The 19,013-nt window shown below is 46.1% G+C and overlaps 1 protein-coding gene across 3 annotated transcripts in view; it reads right to left on the bottom strand.

Moving 5' to 3' along the window:
- MC1R (melanocortin 1 receptor) overlaps positions 1 to 4,137 on the bottom strand; it is a 57,628-nt gene extending 53,491 nt beyond the window's left edge. Inside the window, exon 1 of one of the 3 annotated variants that reach the window (XM_077288471.1) lies at positions 3,671 to 4,137. The gene's annotated coding sequence lies outside the window, so the exon portion shown is untranslated. The remainder of the gene's footprint in view (positions 1 to 3,670) is intronic. The other 2 variants (XM_077288472.1, XM_077288470.1) reach the window with 2 other exon arrangements.
- Between the last annotated feature and the right edge of the window lie 14,876 nt (positions 4,138 to 19,013).

The raw sequence follows: 19,013 nt of genomic DNA, 5'->3' as shown, positions 1-19,013 counted from the left end.
AGACAGCGCTACAGTAAGCGCTGTCCCCCCCGCTGTGGTGCTGAAGGCGGCATTCACCTCTTCTCCCCCGCCGGAGAGAAGAGATGAAAGATCTTTTTTTTTTTTTTTTGTGAACAATAAAGTTTTCATGTGCCCCCCGCCTCCCCCCTCAGTGCGCCGCCTGGTCCCTTGCCGCAGAAATACTCACCTACTCCCGCGATGTCTCCTCTGTCCTCTCCGCGCTGGCAGCTTCTCCTGTGTGAGCGGTCACGTGGTACCGCTCATTACAGTCAGGGAATATTCCCTGACTGTAATGAGCGCTCCCACGTGACCGCTCACACAGGAGAAGCTGCCGGCGCTGAGAGGACAGAGGAGACATCGCAGGAGCTGGCCGGGTGAGTATTTCTGCGGCAAGGGACCAGGCGGCGCACTGAGGGGGGGGGGGGACGGGGACGCGGACGCACATGCAAACTTTATTTCCCCCCCCCAAAAAAAAAAAAAGAAAAAAAGATCTTTCATCTCTTCTCTCCAACGAACGCTGGGGGAGAAGAGATGAATTCTGCCTTCAGCACCACATGCGGGGGGGACAGCGCTTAGTGTAGCGCTGTCTCTCCTGCACGGTCCGTGTGGTCCTCAGGCGGCACACGGGCGGCACACGGATGCCGCACGTATGTGCCACTTGAGGCCGGTTTCACACGTCAGTGACTCCGGTACGTGAGGTGACAGTTTCCTCACGTACCGGAGACACTGACACACGTAGACCCATAAAAATCAATGCATCTGTTCAGATGTCATTGATTTTTTGCGGACCGTGTTTGGCACACGGAGACATGTCAGTGTTCGTGGGAGCGCACGTATTAAATGAAAGTCAATGGGTCCGTGTAAAACACGGACCTCACACGGACGGTCTCTGTCTGGGGTCCGTGTGCGTGCAGGAGACAGCGCTACAGTAAGCGCTGCCCCCCCACTGGTGCTGAAGCCGCGATTCATATGTTCCCTGCAGCAGCGTTTGCTGCAGAGAAAATATGAATAATAGTGTTTAAAATAAAGATCTATGTGTCCGCCGCCCCCCCACCCCCTGTGCGCCCCCCCACCCCCTGTGCAACCCCCCACACCCTGTGCGCCCCCCCCCCCTGCTGTCCTGAAAATACTCACCCGCTCCCACGTTGGCTGTCACTCCTTCCTCTCTGCCCCGCGCCTCCTACTGTATGCGGTCACGTGAGGCCGCTCATTTACAATCATGAATAGTCGGCTCCGCCCCTATGGGAGGTGGAGCCACATATTCATGACTGTAAATGATCGGCCCCACGTGACCGCATACACTAGAAGCCGCGGCCAGACCAGGAAGCAGCGAGGGAGGCGGGTAAGTATTTTCTGAACAGCGGGGGGGCGCACAGGGGGTGGGAGGGCGGCGGACACATAGATCTTTATTTTAAACACTATTATTCATATTTTCTCTGCAGCAAACGCTGCTGCAGGGAACATATGAATCGCGGCTTCAGCACGATGCAGGGTACCACACGCGTGGGTACCACACGCTCCATGTGGTACCCATTCGCCATACGGGCGGCACACGTGTGCCGCTCGTATGGCCTACGTGAGTTCCCAGGCACACGGACACGGATAACTCCGGTACCGATTTATTCCGGTACCGGAAATATCAGGACGTGTGAAAGAGCCCTAAGAGGGATATCTTGCTATGAATGGGCATTATTAAAAAAAGCCTAGAAACCGTAGTTTGAGTATTTTCTGACTCATTTTGTTAAACCCAGTCTTCCTTGGATACACACCGCACAGATACAGTATAGCAGGGGAAACAATAATGCAGAAGTGTTGTAATATTAATAATGCAATATTATCTGCAGGGCCAGAAACAGTTTAAGGGTATTTCCAGGGGGTAGGTTATAACCACAGAATAGGTAATATGTTTATGATTTGTGGGGATTGACTCACCGATCCCAAAATTGATTCTCTGAATTGTCCAATCAGAAAGGATCGATGGCCAAAGATAGTCGAGTAAATCGCTCAACTTTTACAGGCGTCTGATAGAGGATGATCGGACAAACATGAGTAGCCATTGCTCCTTTCCAACTCGGCAAGTTATTACCTATCCTGTGAATATTAGGAAAAACCCTTGAAGGCTACTGTTACATACACATTTTTGCAGTGCATTTTAGTTGCATTTCTATTTATTTCTTGTTATTTTTTCTGATGTGTGTTTGAAACGTTTGTTTTTTTAGAAATTGTGTTTTTGATGCATTTTCACAATTTCTAGTCAAATGATTCATACATTATGTGATTGCTAGCTTCCTCTAAGAATTGCATGTTGTTTTTTTTTTGTAATATCAAAAATGCATCAAAAACTACACCAAAAAGTGCATTAACTAAAAAAAAAAAAAAACAGAAAACTTGCATAAAACTTTGCATACCTTGATCATGCTGTGACATTGAAAAGCAAATAAAAAAATAAAAAAATAAAACCCAGGTAGAGTAAAAAAAATGACACTGAAAAAAATATGGAGACTATTTTTCTATAAACTCTCATTATTTTTGCATGCAAAAAAACTCCACTAAACGGTAGCATTTTTCATTCTCATCCTAAGACACGCAACACCTTTACTGTGAATAGTTTAGTAAAGGCAGATATTAGACTCAGTTTCCTCTTGTGGTGATTAGAGTCCATAGTCTGCCATCTAAAATATCCAGCTAAACTCCTTTTTGGGGTCTTTCCACCTGTACTCTGTACAGAGCACCCGGTGCTATGCTGGCATTGTTGAGAAAGTGAGCACCTTGTGGTATCTCATGGCACGTTACAATGTGTCATCCTACCAGATCTACCATGAAGCTGACTGATCATTCCAGATATTTACCATTCAATCACATATTTTAGAAGGAATTTAATTGCAAAACTTCTTTCTGATTTCCAATCTGTTAATTGATACCATGAATGATTGCGAATGCTTCAGCTTTTTGTTTTCCCTCGATTAGATGGTATACATACATTTCCATTGGTGGTAATGAATCTTATTACAAGGCATGAATGATGCTCTTTCCTTAGATCCCGGTGACCCTATAGCCTATATGGATCCAGTGTGTATATGTGTCTTATCAAGGCTGTAATCAAATATACAGTTTTAGAACCTAAACCCAGAATTGAATCCAGCTGGAAGGGAACGCATCAGTTCTTCTTTCATATTTTTCATTCCTTATAAATTAATTTCTGGTTTTGGTGCAAAAGAATTGCACCTAAAATTACCAATTAGTCCACTATAATGGTATGCATTCCCCAGATATTAGATCACAAAGGACTAGATCTTGTTATGGTTGTGTACGAGAACCCACTTAAAAATTAGTAATGGCGTACACCAAGTTTTAGAAGGAATAGTGGTAAGTTATTGATCTAAACCCAATACTAATGCACCGCCGATTGGAATATATTAATAAAAATCGGTACTCAGGAAAGTGATGAAGTTACCCATTGCAACCAATCATTTTCCAGTAGGCATCTGAGAAATGAGAGCAGGAAACTTGTAGTTCTGGGCAACTACTCCATTGTTCCTTTCTTCTAGTTTTGATACTTCTCCTTCCTATTCCAAAGTGAATGCGATGGTTGAATTACACCAATGTTATGTTAGATGGTCCCCAGCATTGGGTATTATCTTCATGATCTACAAATGACCCCATTACTTACCTATAGGTTTGTGAAAAATTCAACAAAGCCCAATTACCTTGCACGTGATGGGAAATGCCTCAGCAATAAACCAGTGTTGGTGTCTCGTTCTTCCACTCTTGTTTAAGGCTGGTGGGGATCAATGCTTTTAGTTCTTTTGGTTCCCCTTGTACATTTTGACTCCCTGTCAATCACAACAGTTTTTATAGTTCTGCTTGGTTGGTAGTCGGTAGTGCGCAGGGCAGTTTCCCACTGTGCTCCTGACATACCAGGCTGATATCTTTCTGCTTGGGTAGCCTCACAGTAGATGAAGTCTCCAACCTTCTCCCGTTGAGGGCAAGTCCAGATGGTGGAGCACTCAGTTCTCCCAGCAGGACTCATTCACTTCTCGTACCTTATGGTTCCCTCTCTTCGTGATAATTTATTCTGCACCGTGTAACGCCGGGAAAGATCTATTTCTTCGGATGAGATAAGAAGAATGAATGTATCTTTAGATCCGTGCGGAGTCTTTAAATGGCATCTTCTGAGCCCCTCCTAGATTGCCAGGAGAGCACACATGACTGGGGCGGCTAGAGGCAGTGGAAAGTTATGAAACCATGAAAACCGTTCAACAAGCATCCACCACCCTTTTATTTAAAAAAACAAGCAGCATTTATGGATAATATATGACCTTAGGCTATATTGGGACTTTATGGATCACATTCATTGGGACTTTTTGGATACACTACTGTACGTCTCCCTGTTTACCCATCTCATAGATAAAGGCCTTTGAAGCAAACTATTGTACATTGTATGATAGGATTACCCTGCGTACACAAGGAGCCACAATGTAGTTCACTGTTTCCTTATAAACAGTTTCCTTGGCCAATTGCTCCTGTAATCTAATTATTGGAACACAAGGATCTAACAAGGTTTTGGCCAAGCATCTGATTCTGGGACTTATCTGATTCCAATTTCTGAAATGTATGTGTTTTTTTGTTGGCAAGACTAAATGTAATCCAGGTTTGTAGAAAACTTTCTCTAGTACATGTGAGTGGGCCCCATCCCGGTTAATGCATGTGTAAAACCACATGGGCACACTAGGGTCCTAGCGGTTATAGTGGGCACGGCAGCAGGCGACAATCCCGTTACTGAAAAAACATTATATAAAGTCCAATGTTACCAATAGTGACCATAAAGTGGAAGGTACCAGTTCTGGAGATGAGCGTATTGATTCTCAGATCCCGGATCTAGTGACAAGGTCAGTAGCCCGTGGCCGCTGGACGGGAGCCATGTGAACCGCCTCCTACCTTCCGGCATCCTGTGCTCCTCTCTTGGTTGGCCAGCCTGGTGTAGGTGTCACACCACAATGATGGTGTCATGCTTGGCGTACAAACCAAAAAAGGAGGTCTTTCACCGGGATCCCATCCAGCGAACATGGATTACTCTCGTGGGTCCTGCAAATTGATTCGTTCATCTCCAACCAGTTCTGCAGATCATATAAGATGTTAAAGTGCATATAAAGTGACTCACATGTGACGTCCTTTCTGATTGAAGTAAAATCTTTTCCATCTGGCCCAGACCGTCATGAAGATTTCTTCTTGCAGCCACAAGTGTATCACCAACCATGTAGTGGATGGTCAAGCTGAGTTCATCAAAGTAAGATCTGTAATTTCTTAGAGGCCCTCTAGCCGTAGACCTGAGATAGCCATCTATTCAACATTAGTTTGTCACACAACTGTCTACTGTCTTTCCCAAGTCCACCATATGCATGAGCACGTGTGTTTTCAGAGGGGAGATAGGAAAAAGCCACTGTCAGACAGCTCTGGCAGTGGCTTATCGTCAGTAGTAAATTTGTGAGTGTTAACACTGTTTAATCCACATTAATCAAACCTACCTTATGTGATCGGCGTGTCCAAATTTCATCAGTCATCGTAACAGTAATACATTCATCGTGTGACTTCTATATCCCCATGTAACTCAATGGAGAACGTCAGGCTCTTGCTGAGTGGATCGTTCCCATTTCTGTATGTGGTAAACCCCCCTACTAGGTATTGATCTCAGCTGTATTCTCTCCCACCCACTGTACACAGAGCCTTACGTGTATTTGAAAGTATTAATGTTAAAGGACCTGAGCCGCTGAGTTTACCGCCGTGTCCAGCAGAGAGAGTCGATAACCAACCTCTGACATATGGTGAGATGTGAGCAAGTCAAGGATCTTTTCCTCAGTGATGAGCTAGAACTTGTACATAGCAAGGAAAAGTAATGTATCATGTTTATAACATTCTGTGCCCCCAATAGTAACAGTAATAATGATAATCTGTGTTATGATCTGGTGGCCTAGGAGTAGCATTGGACGTACTCTGGAGAAGGTGGTATCTGTACTGACCGCGGACCCTGAACTTAACACCGCAACTAGAAGTAGCCGTGGGATGTACCTACTGATCCTAGACACCTCGACACAGCCGGAGGACCAATTAACCCTATAGATAGAAAAGGGAAAACTATCTCGCCTCAGAGAAAATTCCCAAAGGATAGGCAGCCCTCCACAAATATTGACTGTGAGAGGAGAGGAAAAAACATACACAGGCTGAAAACAGGATTTAGCAAAGGAGGCCAATCTAGCTAAATAGGAAAGATAGGACAGAGAACTATGCGGTCAGTATTAAAATACTAGGAAATATCCACCACAGAAAATACAAAAAACTCCACATCTAACTAAAGACATGGAGGGTATATCTGCCTCTCCAGAGATTCCAGCTTGACTGCATAAATCCTTACACAGATTAAGCTGGACAAGAAAAAACATGAAATGCACTGAATAATGAGGCCCACAAAATGTGGGCTGCAAAACAAGCAGAACTTATCTTGGTGAAAAGACCAGGAAGCAGGAGAAACCATGAAGGGATGTGAATCCTCCAGAAAACAATGGACAACTGGCACTGACTGAAGGGTGAGGCCAGACTAAATAGCCCAGTCCAGAGTGGACACACCTGATAACTGCTGTGAAGGACAGACAGCAGCGCTACCACTTATAACTACCAGAGGGAGCCCAAGAACAGAATTCACAACAGTACCCCCCCTTGAGGAGGGGTCACCGAACCCTCACCAGAGCCCTCAGGCCGATCAGGACGAGCCAAATGGAAGGCACGAACCAAATCGTCAGCATGAACATCAGAGGCAACAACCCAAGAATTATCCTCCTGGCCATAACCCTTCCACTTGACAAGATACTGAAGCCTCCGCCTTGAAAAACGAGAATCCAAGATCTTCTCAACAACATACTCCAACTCCCCATCAATCAACACCGGGGCAGGAGGATCAACAGAGGGAACGACGGGTACCACATATTTCCGCAACAAAGATCTATGAAAAACATTGTGGATGGAAAAAGAGGCTGGAAGGGCCAAACGAAAAGACACTGGATTGATAATCTCAGAAATCCTATAAGGACCAATAAACCGAGGCTTGAACTTAGGGGAAGAAACCTTCATAGGAACATGATGGGAAGACAACCAGACGAAATCCCAAAACCCGAAGCCGGGAACCCACACGCCGCCGACGGTTAGCAAAACGCTGAGCCTCCTCCTGAGACAAGACCAAATTGTCCACAACATGAGCCCAAATTTGCTGCAACCTGTCAACCACAGAGTCCACCCCAGGACAATCAGAAGGCTCAACCTGCCCCGAAGAAAAACGAGGATGAAACCCAGAATTACAAAAAAAAGGTGAAACCAAGGTAGCAGAACTAGCCCGATTATTAAGGGCAAACTCGGCCAATGGCAAGAAAGCCACCCAATCATCCTGATTGGCAGACACAAAGCATCTCAAATAAGTTTCCAAAGTCTGGTTAGTTCGCTCGGTTTGGCCATTTGTCTGAGGATGAAATGCGGAAGAAAAAGACAAATCAATGCCCAGCCTAGCACAGAAGGCCCGCCAAAACCTGGAAACAAACTGGGAACCTCTATCGGACACAATATTCTCCGGAATGCCATGCAAACGAACCACATGCTGAAAAAACAACGGAACCAACTCAGAAGAGGAAGGTAATTTAGGCAAAGGTACCAAATGAACCATCTTAGAAAACCGGTCACAAACCACCCAGATAACCGGCATCCTCTGGGAAACCGGAAGATCCGAAATAAAATCCATAGAAATATGCGTCCAAGGCCTCTCAGGGACCGGCAAAGGTAAAAGCAACCCACTGGCGCGTGAGCAGCAAGGTTTGGCCTGCACACAAGTCCCACAGGACTGCACAAAGGAACGCACATCCCGTGACAAAGAAGGCCACCAAAATGACCTACTAACCAAATCTCTGGTACCAAAAATCCCAGGATGGCCAGCCAACACAGAACAGTGAACCTCAGAAATCACTTTGCTAGTCCATCTATCAAGAACAAACAGTTTCCCCACTGGACAGCGGTCAGGTTTATCAGCCTGAAATTCCTGAAGAACCCGTCATAAATCAGGGGAGATGGCAGAAAGAATCACCCCCTCCTTCAGAATGCCGACCGGCTCAAGGACCCCAGTGGAATCAGGCAAAAAACTCCTAGAGAGGGCATCAGCCTTAACATTCTTAGAACCCGGAAGATACGAGACAACAAAATCAAAACGGGAGAAAAACAGGGACCATCGGGCCTGTCTAGGATTCAGCCGTTTGGCAGACTCGAGGTAAATCAGATTCTTATGATCGGTCAAGACCACAATACGATGTTTAGCCCCCTCAAGCCAATGTCGCCACTCCTCAAATGCCCACTTCATAGCCAACAACTCACGATTACCGACATCATAATTGCGTTCCGCAGGCGAAAACTTTCGAGAGAAGAAGGCACACGGTTTCATCAAGGAACCATCAGAATTCCTCTGAGACAAAACGGCCCCTGCCCCAATCTCAGAAGCGTCAACCTCAACCTGAAAAGGAAGAGAAACATCCGGCTGACGCAACACCGGGGCAGAAGTAAATCGGCGTTTAAGCTCCTGAAAGGCAGAAACGGCCGCAGAGGACCAATTCGTCACATCAGCGCCTTTCTTCGTCAAATCGGTCAGGGGTTTAACCACACTGGAGAAGTTGGCAATGAAACGGCGATAAAAATTAGCAAAGCCCAAAAATTTCTGAAGGCTCTTCACGGATGTGGGCTGGATCCAATCATGAATGGCCTGAACCTTAACCGGATCCATTTCTATAGATGAGGGAGAAAAAATAAAGCCCAAAAAAGAAACCTTCTGTACTCCAAAGAGGCACTTAGACCCCTTCACAAACAAGGCATTATCACGAAGGATCTGAAATACCATCCTGACTTGTTTCACATGAGACTCCCAATCATCCGAAAAAATCAAAATATCATCCAAATATACAATCATGAATTTATCAAGATAATTCCGAAATATATCATGCATGAAGGACTGAAACACAGATGGAGCATTAGAGAGTCCGAATGGCATCACAAGATATTCAAATTGGCCCTCGGGCGTATTGAACGCAGTTTTCCATTCGTCGCCCTGCTTAATACGAACAAGATTATATGCCCCTCGAAGGTCAATCTTAGTAAACCAACTAGCACCCTTAATCCTAGCAAACAAATCAGAGAGCAAAGGCAAAGGGTATTGGAATTTGACCGTGATCTTATTCAAGAGGCGATAATCAATACAGGGTCTCAAGGAGCCATCCTTCTTAGCAACAAAAAAGAAACCTGCTCCCAATGGAGAAGAAGATGGCCGAATATGCCCCTTCTCCAAAGACTCCTTAACATAACTCCGCATGGCGGCATGTTCTGGCACAGACAGGTTGAAAAGTCGGCCCTTAGGGAACTTACAGCCTGGAATCAAGTCAATAGCACAATCACAGTCCCTATGCGGTGGAAGGGAACTGGACTTGGGCTCATCAAAAACATCCTGGAAATCTGACAAAAACTCAGGAACTTCAGAAGAGGGGGAGGAGGAAATTGACATCAAAGAAACGTCATCATGAACCCCCTGACAACCCCAACTAGTCACAGACATAGATTTCCAATCCAACACCGGATTATGCACCTGTAACCATGGAAACCCCAGCATAATAGCATCATGCAGATTATGCAACACCAGAAAACGACAATCTTCCTGATGGGCAGGCGCCATGCACATGGTTAACTGTGTCCAAAACTGAGGTTTATTTTTAGCCAATGGTGTAGCATCAATGCCCCTCAAAGGAATAGGACTCTGCAAAGGCTGTAAGGGAAACCCACAACGTCTGCCAAATTCTAAGTCCATTAAATTTAAAGCGGCGCCTGAATCCACAAATGCCATGACAGAAAATGATGATAATGAGCAGATCAGGGTCACAGATAACAGAAATTTAGGTTGTACAGTACTGATGGTAACAGAACTAGCGATTCTCTTGACACGCTTAGGGCAATCAGAAATAACATGAGCAGAATCGCCGCAGTAAAAACACAACCCATTCTGACGTCTGAATCCTTGTCGTTCATCTCTATACACAATCCTATCACATTGCATAGGCTCAGGACTCCGCTCGGAAGACAACGCCATAGTGTGCACAACTCTGCGCTCACGCAAGCGCCGATCAATTTGAATGGCCAGAGACATAGAATCACTCAAACCAGCAGGCGTGGGGAACCCCACCATAACATCTTTAACGGATTCAGAAAGACCCTTTCTGAAAATTGCTGCCAAAGCATCCTCATTCCATTTAGTCAACACAGACCATTTTCTAAACTTCTGGCAATATGATTCTGCCGCTTCTTGACCCTGACACAGGGCCAACAAGGTTTTCTCAGCATGCTCTACAGAGTTAGGTTCATCATACAATAACCCAAGCGCCTGAAAAAAGGTGTCTACATTAAGCAACGCCGGATTCCCAGGTTCCAGGGCAAATGCCCAATCCTGGGGGTCGCCACGCAACAGAGATATGACAATTTTAACCTGCTGGATGGGATCACTAGAGGAACGGGGCTTCAGAGCAAAAAACAGTTTACAGTTATTTTTAAAGCTCAGAAATTTAGACCTGTCCCCAAAAAAACAGATCAGGAGTTGGAATTCTAGGCTCTAAAGCTGGAGTCTGAACGATATAATCAGAAATACCCTGTACTCTAGCAGCAAGTTGATCCACACGAGAAGCAAGTCCCTGAACATCCACGTCAGCGCCAAACTCCTGAACCACCCAGAGGTAAAGAGGGAAAAAAAACCACAACAGAGTACAGAAAAAAAAATGGCTCAGCACTTTCTTTCCCTTCTTCTGAGATACGGTTAACTCATTGTTGGCCAGTTGTACTGTTATGATCTGGTGGCCTAGGAGTAGCATTGGACGTACTCTGGAGAAGGTGGTATCTGTACTGACCGCGGACCCTGAACTTAACACCGCAACTAGAAGTAGCCGTGGGATGTACCTACTGATCCTAGACACCTCGACACAGCCGGAGGACTAATTAACCCTATAGATAGAAAAGGGAAAACTATCTCGCCTCAGAGAAAATTCCCAAAGGATAGGCAGCCCTCCACAAATATTGACTGTGAGAGGAGAGGAAAAAACATACACAGGCTGAAAACAGGATTTAGCAAAGGAGGCCAATCTAGCTAAATAGGAAAGATAGGACAGAGAACTATGCGGTCAGTATTAAAATACTAGGAAATATCCACCAAAGAAAATACAAAAAACTCCACATCTAACTAAAGACATGGAGGGTATATCTGCCTCTCCAGAGATTCCAGCTTGACTGCATAAATCTTACACAGATTAAGCTGGTCAAGAAAAAACATGAAATGCACTGAATTGTGAGGCCCACAAAATGTGGGCTGCAAAACAAGCAGCACTTATCTTGGTGAAAAGACCAGGAAGCAGGAGAAACCATGAAGGGATGTGAATCCTCCAGAAAACAATGGACAACTGGCACTGACTAAAGGGTGAGGCCAGACTAAATAGCCCAGTCCAGAGTGGACACACCTGATAACTGCAGTGAAGGACAGACAGCAGCGCTACCACTTATAACCACCGGAGGGAGCCCAAGAACAGAATTCACAACAAATCTGGACCTTGTTTTTCCGATGCAGAGCTGCATTACTGGCATAGATTTACTTGTTTCATGTATTTTCTGACAACTCGATCATATTTGATAGATAACGTGATAAATTGAAAATATATATTAATTTTGTTTCACTATTGAAAAAAATCATTTAAAATTTGCCGGCCACTAGGTGGCACCTTTCTGTGTGACTTACTGTTGTAAAGTGTAATCCCTCTGTAGCAGCAGACAGATTACAGTAAGTGGAGGCAGGTCTATGTAACTCTACAGTAAGTGGAGGCAGGTCTATGTAACACTACAGTAAGTGGGGGCGAGTCTATGTAACTCTACAGTAAGTGGGGGTGGGTCAATGTAACTCTACACTAAGTGGGGGCGAGTCTATGTAACTCTACAGTAAGTGGGGGCGAGCCTATGTAACTCTAAGTGGGGGCGAGTCTATGTAACTCTACAGTAAATGGGGGCAGGTCTATATCACTACAGTAAGTGGGGGCGGGTCTATGTAACTGTACAGAAAATGGAGGTGGGTTTATGTCACTTTATAGGAAGTGGGGGTGAGTCTATATAACTCTACAGGAAGTGGGGGGTGGGTCTATGTAACTCTACAGGAAGTGGGGCGGGTCTGTCACTACAGTATGTGGGGGCGAATCTATGTAACTCTATAGGAAGTGGGGGTGGGTCTATGTCACTCTACAGGAAGTGGGGGCGGGTCTGTCACTACAGTATGTGGGGGCGAGTCTATGTAACTCTACAGTAAGTGGGGGGCGGGTCTATGTAACTCTACAGAAAGTGGGGGCGGGTCTATGTAACGCTACACTAAGTGGGGGGCGGATCTATGTAACTCTATAGGAAGTGGGGGCGAGTCTATGTAACTCTACAGTAAGTGGGGGGTGGGTCTATGTAACTCTATAGGAAGTGGGGGCGAGTCTATGTAACTCTACAGTAAGTGGGGGGCGGGTCTATGTAACTCTACAGGAAGTGGGGGCGGGTCTATGTAACTCTTTAGGAAGTGGGGGCGAGTCTATGTAACTCTACAGTAAGTGGGGGCGGATCTATATATCTCTATAGGAAGTGGGGGTGAGTCTATGTAACTCTACAGTAAGTGGGGGGCGGGTCTATGTAACTCTATAGGAAGTGGGGGGGAGTCTATGTAACTCTACAGTAAGTGGGGGCAGGTCTATGTAACTCTATAGGAAGTGGGGGCGAGTCTATGTAACTCTACAGTAAGTGGGGGCGGATCTATGTAACTCTACAGGAAGTGGGGGTGGGTCTATGTAACGCTACAGTAAGTGGGGGGCGGGTCTATGTAACTCTTTAGGAAGTGGGGGCGAGTCTATGTAACTCTACAGTAAGTGGGGGTGGATCTATGTAACTATAGGAAGTAGGGGCGAGTCTATGTAACTCTACAGTAAGTGGGGGCGGGTCTATGTAACTCAATAGGAAGTAGGGGCGAGTCTATGTAACTCTACAGTAAGTGGAGGCGGGTCTTTCTAACTCTACAGGAAGTGGGGGCGGGTCTATGTAACGCTACAGTAAGTGGAGGCGGGTCTATGTAACTCTAGGAAGTGGGGGCGAGTCTATGTAACTCTACAGTAAGTGGGGGCGGGTCTATGTAACTCTACAGGAAGTGGGAGCGGGTCTGTAACTACAGTATGTGGGGGCAGGTCTATGTAACTCTACAGGAAGTGGGGGCAGGTCTAAGTAACTCTACAGGAAGTGGGGTGGGTCTAGGTAACTCTACAGGAAGTGGGGGCGGGTCTATGTAACTCTACAGGAAGTGGGAGCGGGTCTGTAACTACAGTATGTGGGGGCAGGTCTATGTAACTCTACAGGAAGTGGGGGCAGGTCTAAGTAACTCTACAGGAAGTGGGGTGGGTCTATGTAACTCTACAGGAAGTGGGGACGAGTCTATGTAACTCTACAGGAAGTGGGGTGGGTCTATGTAACTCTACAGGAAGTGGGGGCAGGTCTATGTCACTACAGTATGTGGGGCAAGTCTATGTAACTCTACAGTAAGTGGGGGGGCGGGTTTATAACTCTACAGGAAGTGGGGGTGGGTCTATGTAACTCTACAGGAAGTGGGGGCGGGTCTGTCACTACAGTATGTGGCGGCGAGTCTATGTAACTCTACATTAAGTGGGGGCGGGTCTATGTAACTCTACAGTAAGTGGGGGGCAGGTCTATGTAACTCTACAGTAAGTGGGGGAAGGTCTATGTAACTACAGTATGTGGGGCGAGTCTATGTAACTACAGGAAGTGGGGTGGGTCTATGTAACTCTACAGGAAGTGGGGTGGGTCTATGTAACTCTACAGGAAGTGGGGGCAGGTCTATGTAACTCTATAGTATGTGGGGACGGGTCTATGTAACTCTACAGGAAGTGGGGGTGAGTATGTAACTCTACAGGAAGTGGGGTGGGTCTATGTAACTCTACAGGAGGTGGGGGTGGGTCTATGTAACTCTACAGGAAGTAGGGGCAGGTCTATGTCACTACAGTATGTGGGGTGAGTCTATGTAACTCTACAGGAAGTGGGGGAAGGTCTATGTAACTCTACAGGAAGTGGGGTGGGTCTATGTAACTCTACAGGAAGTGGGGTGGGTCTCTGTAACTCTACAGGAAGTGGGGGCGGGTCTATGTACCTCTACAGGAAGTGGGGGCAGGTCTATATCACTACAGTATGTGGGGCGAGTCTATGTAACTCTACAGGAAGTGGGGTGGGTCTATGTAACTCTACAGTATGTGGGGGCAGGTTATTGTCTCTCTGTTGGAACAGTGGGTGGTCTTTTTTTCTCTACGTGAAGTTGGTGGTCTTTGTCCCACTACAGGAAGAGTGGGTGGGTCTTTGTCTTTCTACAGGAAAACGGGTTGGGCCTATGTCGCTCTACAGGAAGTGGGGGTATGTCTTTGTCCTTCTACAGGAAGTTGAGGTGGGACTTGTCTCTCTACAGGGCATATGAATAGGTCTTGGTCTCTACAGGAGGAAGGGATGGACCTTTTTCTTTGTAAAGGAAGTATAGGCAGGTCTTTGTCTCTTTACAGGAAAAGTAGATACATTATTGTCTCTATAGGAAGTGGGGGTGATGAGTCTTTATCTCTACAGGAAGTGGGGCAAGTATTTTTCTGTTTAGAGAAGATTGAGCAGGTCTTTGTTTCTGCAGGAAGTGGGGATTGGTATTTTTCCGTCTACAGGAAGTGGGGACGGGTCTTTGTCTCTCTCCCACATCCTTCCCTTCTTTTCAAGTATGAATAGCAGGAAAAAAAATCAAAACACTTGTTGCTTATATGTTTGGTGGGAGTGAATGCCTCCTTTTATTATCTAGAGCAAAGAACAGTTTTAAGAGAGGACGCCTTATCTACAGGAGTATAGACATCTACGGAAAACAATGGAAACCCAGTGGACACCCTGCATGGTACCTTTAATTAAACCTTCTAATTTTTGCATAGAAAATAATCTATATATATAATTGTCTAAGGGGTACTTCCGTCTGTCTGTAACGAAAATCCCGCGTCGCTGGCACAGTATGGCCGAGAATTAGTCCCTCCCTACTTCCGTCCAGTCAGTGCCTGGCGCCCGCTCCATACTCCCCTCCAGTCAACGCTGACACAGGGTTAATGCCAGCGGTAACGGACCGCATTATGCCGCGGGTAACGCACTCCGTTAACGCTGCTATTACCCTGTGTGTGACCAACTTTTTACTATTGATGCTGCCTATGCAGCATCAATAGTAAAAAGATCTAATGTTAAAAATAATAAAAAAACAAAAAACCTGCTATTCTCACCTTCCGTTGTCCGCCGATGCGTGCGCGGCTGCCGCCAGTTTCCGTTCCCAGAGATGCATTGCGAAATTACCCAGAAGACTTAGCGGTCTCGCGAGACCGCTAAGTCATCTGGGTAATTTCGCAATGCATCTCTGGGAACGGAAGCTGGCGGCAGCAGCGCGCGCATCGTGACAACTTCGCTTGGACACCGGCGGGTGAGTATATAACTATTTTTTATTTTAATTATTTTTTTTAACAGGGGTATGGTGCCCACACTGCTATATACTACGTGGGCTGTGTTATATACTGCGTGGCTGCTATATACTACGTGGCCAGTGTTATATACTGCGTGGGCTGTTATATACTACGTGGGCTGTTATATACTGCGTGGCCACTGTTATATACTGCGTGGCCTGTATTATATACTGCGTGGCCTGTGTTATATACTGCGTGGCTGCTATATACTACGTGGGCTGGTATATACTGCGTGGGCTGTTATATACTGCGTGGCCACTGTTATATACTGCGTGGCCTGTATTAAATACTGCGTGGGCTGTGTTATATACTGCGTGGCCTGTGCTATATACTGCGTGGCCTGTGCTATATATTATGTGGGTGTGTTATATACTACGTGGCTGTGTTATATACTGCGTGTCTGCTATATACTACATGGCTCCTATATACTACGTGGCCTGTGCTATATGCTATGTGGCTGCTTTATACAGACATACATATTCTAGAATACCCAATGCGTTAGAATCGGGCCACCATCTAGTCAGGTTATAATAGGACTCCTCATAGGAGAAAGTCGTGCACTTTTTAAGCTGTTACTGCAAAATGGAGACCCTCAACACTGCTTCCATGTTTATTTTACGTTTATAAGCCTGTCAATGAAAATGAGGATGGTTACAAGACTAAAAGGGTTAATCACTGGGATGATTGTCAATGGCGAGGAGACTTAACAGCCTGAGGTGTCTTCTTTGGGATGTTTACTGTTCCCATCTTCCATTGGTCTTTGTTGTGGTCTTGGGGGCCATTGCACAATGAAATCTTCTCAGGCATGTGAAACATCAGTTCTGATATTTTTAGTCTGTGTTACAAAGGGTTCATTTATCGCATCGACAAATATAGCAGATCTGTGTCATCGGACGTCCCCCGGAGCCAAACATGGAGAGACTTGTGAGCTTTATTCTGACCAGGCGCTAAGTACAGTCTCATCCACTGTTTATAGAAGAGCATGAATTTCTCCAAAGTAGGACTGGATCCCATTACCACCTATACGGTTTCCTGTGTGTTTGCATTGGAGCGTTTTCTTGGATTTTCGGACATACTTCTTCGTATACCGTTGCCTTCTGCCATAAGTACCAATTGTTTAAAAAATATATATTGTTTTGCGGGATGAATTTGCCAAGAAGAGCTCAATCATCTGTGCCATTGTATGCCATAAATGGAGAAGATATCTCAAAGTAAACATGACAAAGTTAAAGGGAACCTGTCACCCCGTTTTTTGAAGATGAGCTATAAATAGCGTTACATTAGTGTCTTTGTGTGCCTTTATTACCCACCTATGCTGCCGAAATACCTTTGTAAAGTCGCTGTTTTCTGCTGTCACTCACGCTGGTCTGGTCCTATGGGCGTGGTGACAGCGCTGTTTCTCCCAGAATCCTGCTCATCATTACGTTGGTGGCGTAGTGGTGTGCGCATGTCCAAAAGGCTAATCCACTGCCCAGGTGATGAAAAACAGCGCGATCTTCGCTATTCATCCGTTTACCGGTGGGCGCGGCCATCTTTCCTGTGGCCGCGCGTGCGCAGATGGAGCGCTCTGCTGCCCGGGGCTTCAGGAAAATGGCCGCCGCGATCTCCATCTGCGCACGTGCGGAATCCCGCGGCCATTTTCCTGAAGCCCCGGGCAGCAGAGCGCTCCATCTGCGCACGCGCGGCCACAGGAAAGATGGCCGCGCCCACCGGTAAACGGCGAATAGCGAAGACCGCGCTGTTTTGAATCTCCTGGGCAGTGGATCTTCGCTTTGGACATGCGCACACCACTATGCCACCAACGTAATGATGAGCAGGATCCTGGGGGAGAAACAGCGCTGTCACCACGCCCATAGGACCAGACCAGCGTGAGTGACAGCAGAAAACGGCGACTTTACAAAGGTATTTCGGCAGCATAGGTGGGTAATAAAGGCACACAAAGACACTAATGTAACGCCCAGCTCTGCCCCTATTTAACGCTATTTTTAGCTCATCTTCAAAAAACGGGGTGACAGGTTCCCTTTAACTAGGATCTATAGGTATGTATATTTCCCTGGGAATAGAGCAGTCAGAGTCTTAGGGTATGTGCACACGTTGCGGTTTTTGCTCTGGATCTGCAGCGTTTTTGACGCTGTGGATCCGCAGCAGTTTTCCATGCGGTGTACAGTACAATGTTAACCTATGGAAAACAAAAACCGCTGTGTACATGCTGTGGAAAAAACCGCGCGGTAACGCTGCGGTTTATTTTCCGCAGCATGTCAATTCTTTGTGCGGATTCCGGAGCGGTTTGGCACCTGCTCCATATTAAAGAACCGCAGGTGTCTAAAACTGCAGTGGAAACCGCACAAAAAAACGCGATAAATCCGCATTACTTTTTGCACTGCGGATTTAATCAAATCCGCTGCGGAAAATTACGCAATGAAATCCGCAGCGTGTGCACATGGCCTTATAGTGTCACGTGACCTCAGACCGTAGACGAGAGAGTTGGAAGAACTAACTCTACCCATGTGGATGTAACCACATCAGTTCGGCAGAAGGGAATTGGTGCAGAAGTGACTTATGGTGACATCGGAAGGATATCGGATGTATGGCCAGCTTTAAAATTGTACAGACGACAGCCGATACTATGCGCCGAGATTGTGCCTCGAACTGTACGATACAGCTACACCAGATTTCCCCATTATAAAGCGAAGCGAAAGACATATTCATTGGTTTTCATGCAATTTGGATCAAGTAAACTAACACTTATGATTTATAAATGAGACCCTTAGGCAGAATCCCCGTCCCAGGAGTGCACCGATCCTCTGTATGGAGCGCCATAACTACAGAACGGTGGACGATATTGCATTTATTCATTATTAGGACTACAGAAAGTCAATTTTAAAGGGTGATTCCATTATTATGGTACTAACGATCTATTATTCAGAGAGGTCATTAATATCAGATCAGTAGGGGTCCAACTTCTGGTGGTTACTAACAGCAGCTGGGAGTATACGGAGCAGAAGACCACCGCTCCGTCACTGTTTAGTGGCCGTGGATCAGCCCTGTTTCCCTTGACGATTATGTTCTTTTGATGATCAGTTGATCGCCGCTGATCTAGCCAAGAAAAGCCTTCTCTGATCACACATTTCCAAAAAAAGGGGCCGTGTAATACAGAAAGGGCTCTCCTTTCAAAGAAGGGGAGCTTCCCGTATGTCAAAAGGGGTATCAGCTTCAGAATTCAGTCTTCTTGCACCACATTAGGGCTGTCCCACACGTCCAGATAATTCCGGTACCGGAATAAATCGGTACCGGAGTTATCCGTGTCCGTGTGCCTGGGAACTCACGGAGGCCATACGTGCGGCACACGTGTGCCGC

The sequence above is a fragment of the Ranitomeya variabilis genome, chromosome 2, assembly GCF_051348905.1.
Source record: "Ranitomeya variabilis isolate aRanVar5 chromosome 2, aRanVar5.hap1, whole genome shotgun sequence".
Classification (NCBI taxonomy): Eukaryota; Metazoa; Chordata; class Amphibia; order Anura; family Dendrobatidae; genus Ranitomeya; species Ranitomeya variabilis.
This window is presented reverse-complemented; position numbering and strand designations above follow the sequence as displayed.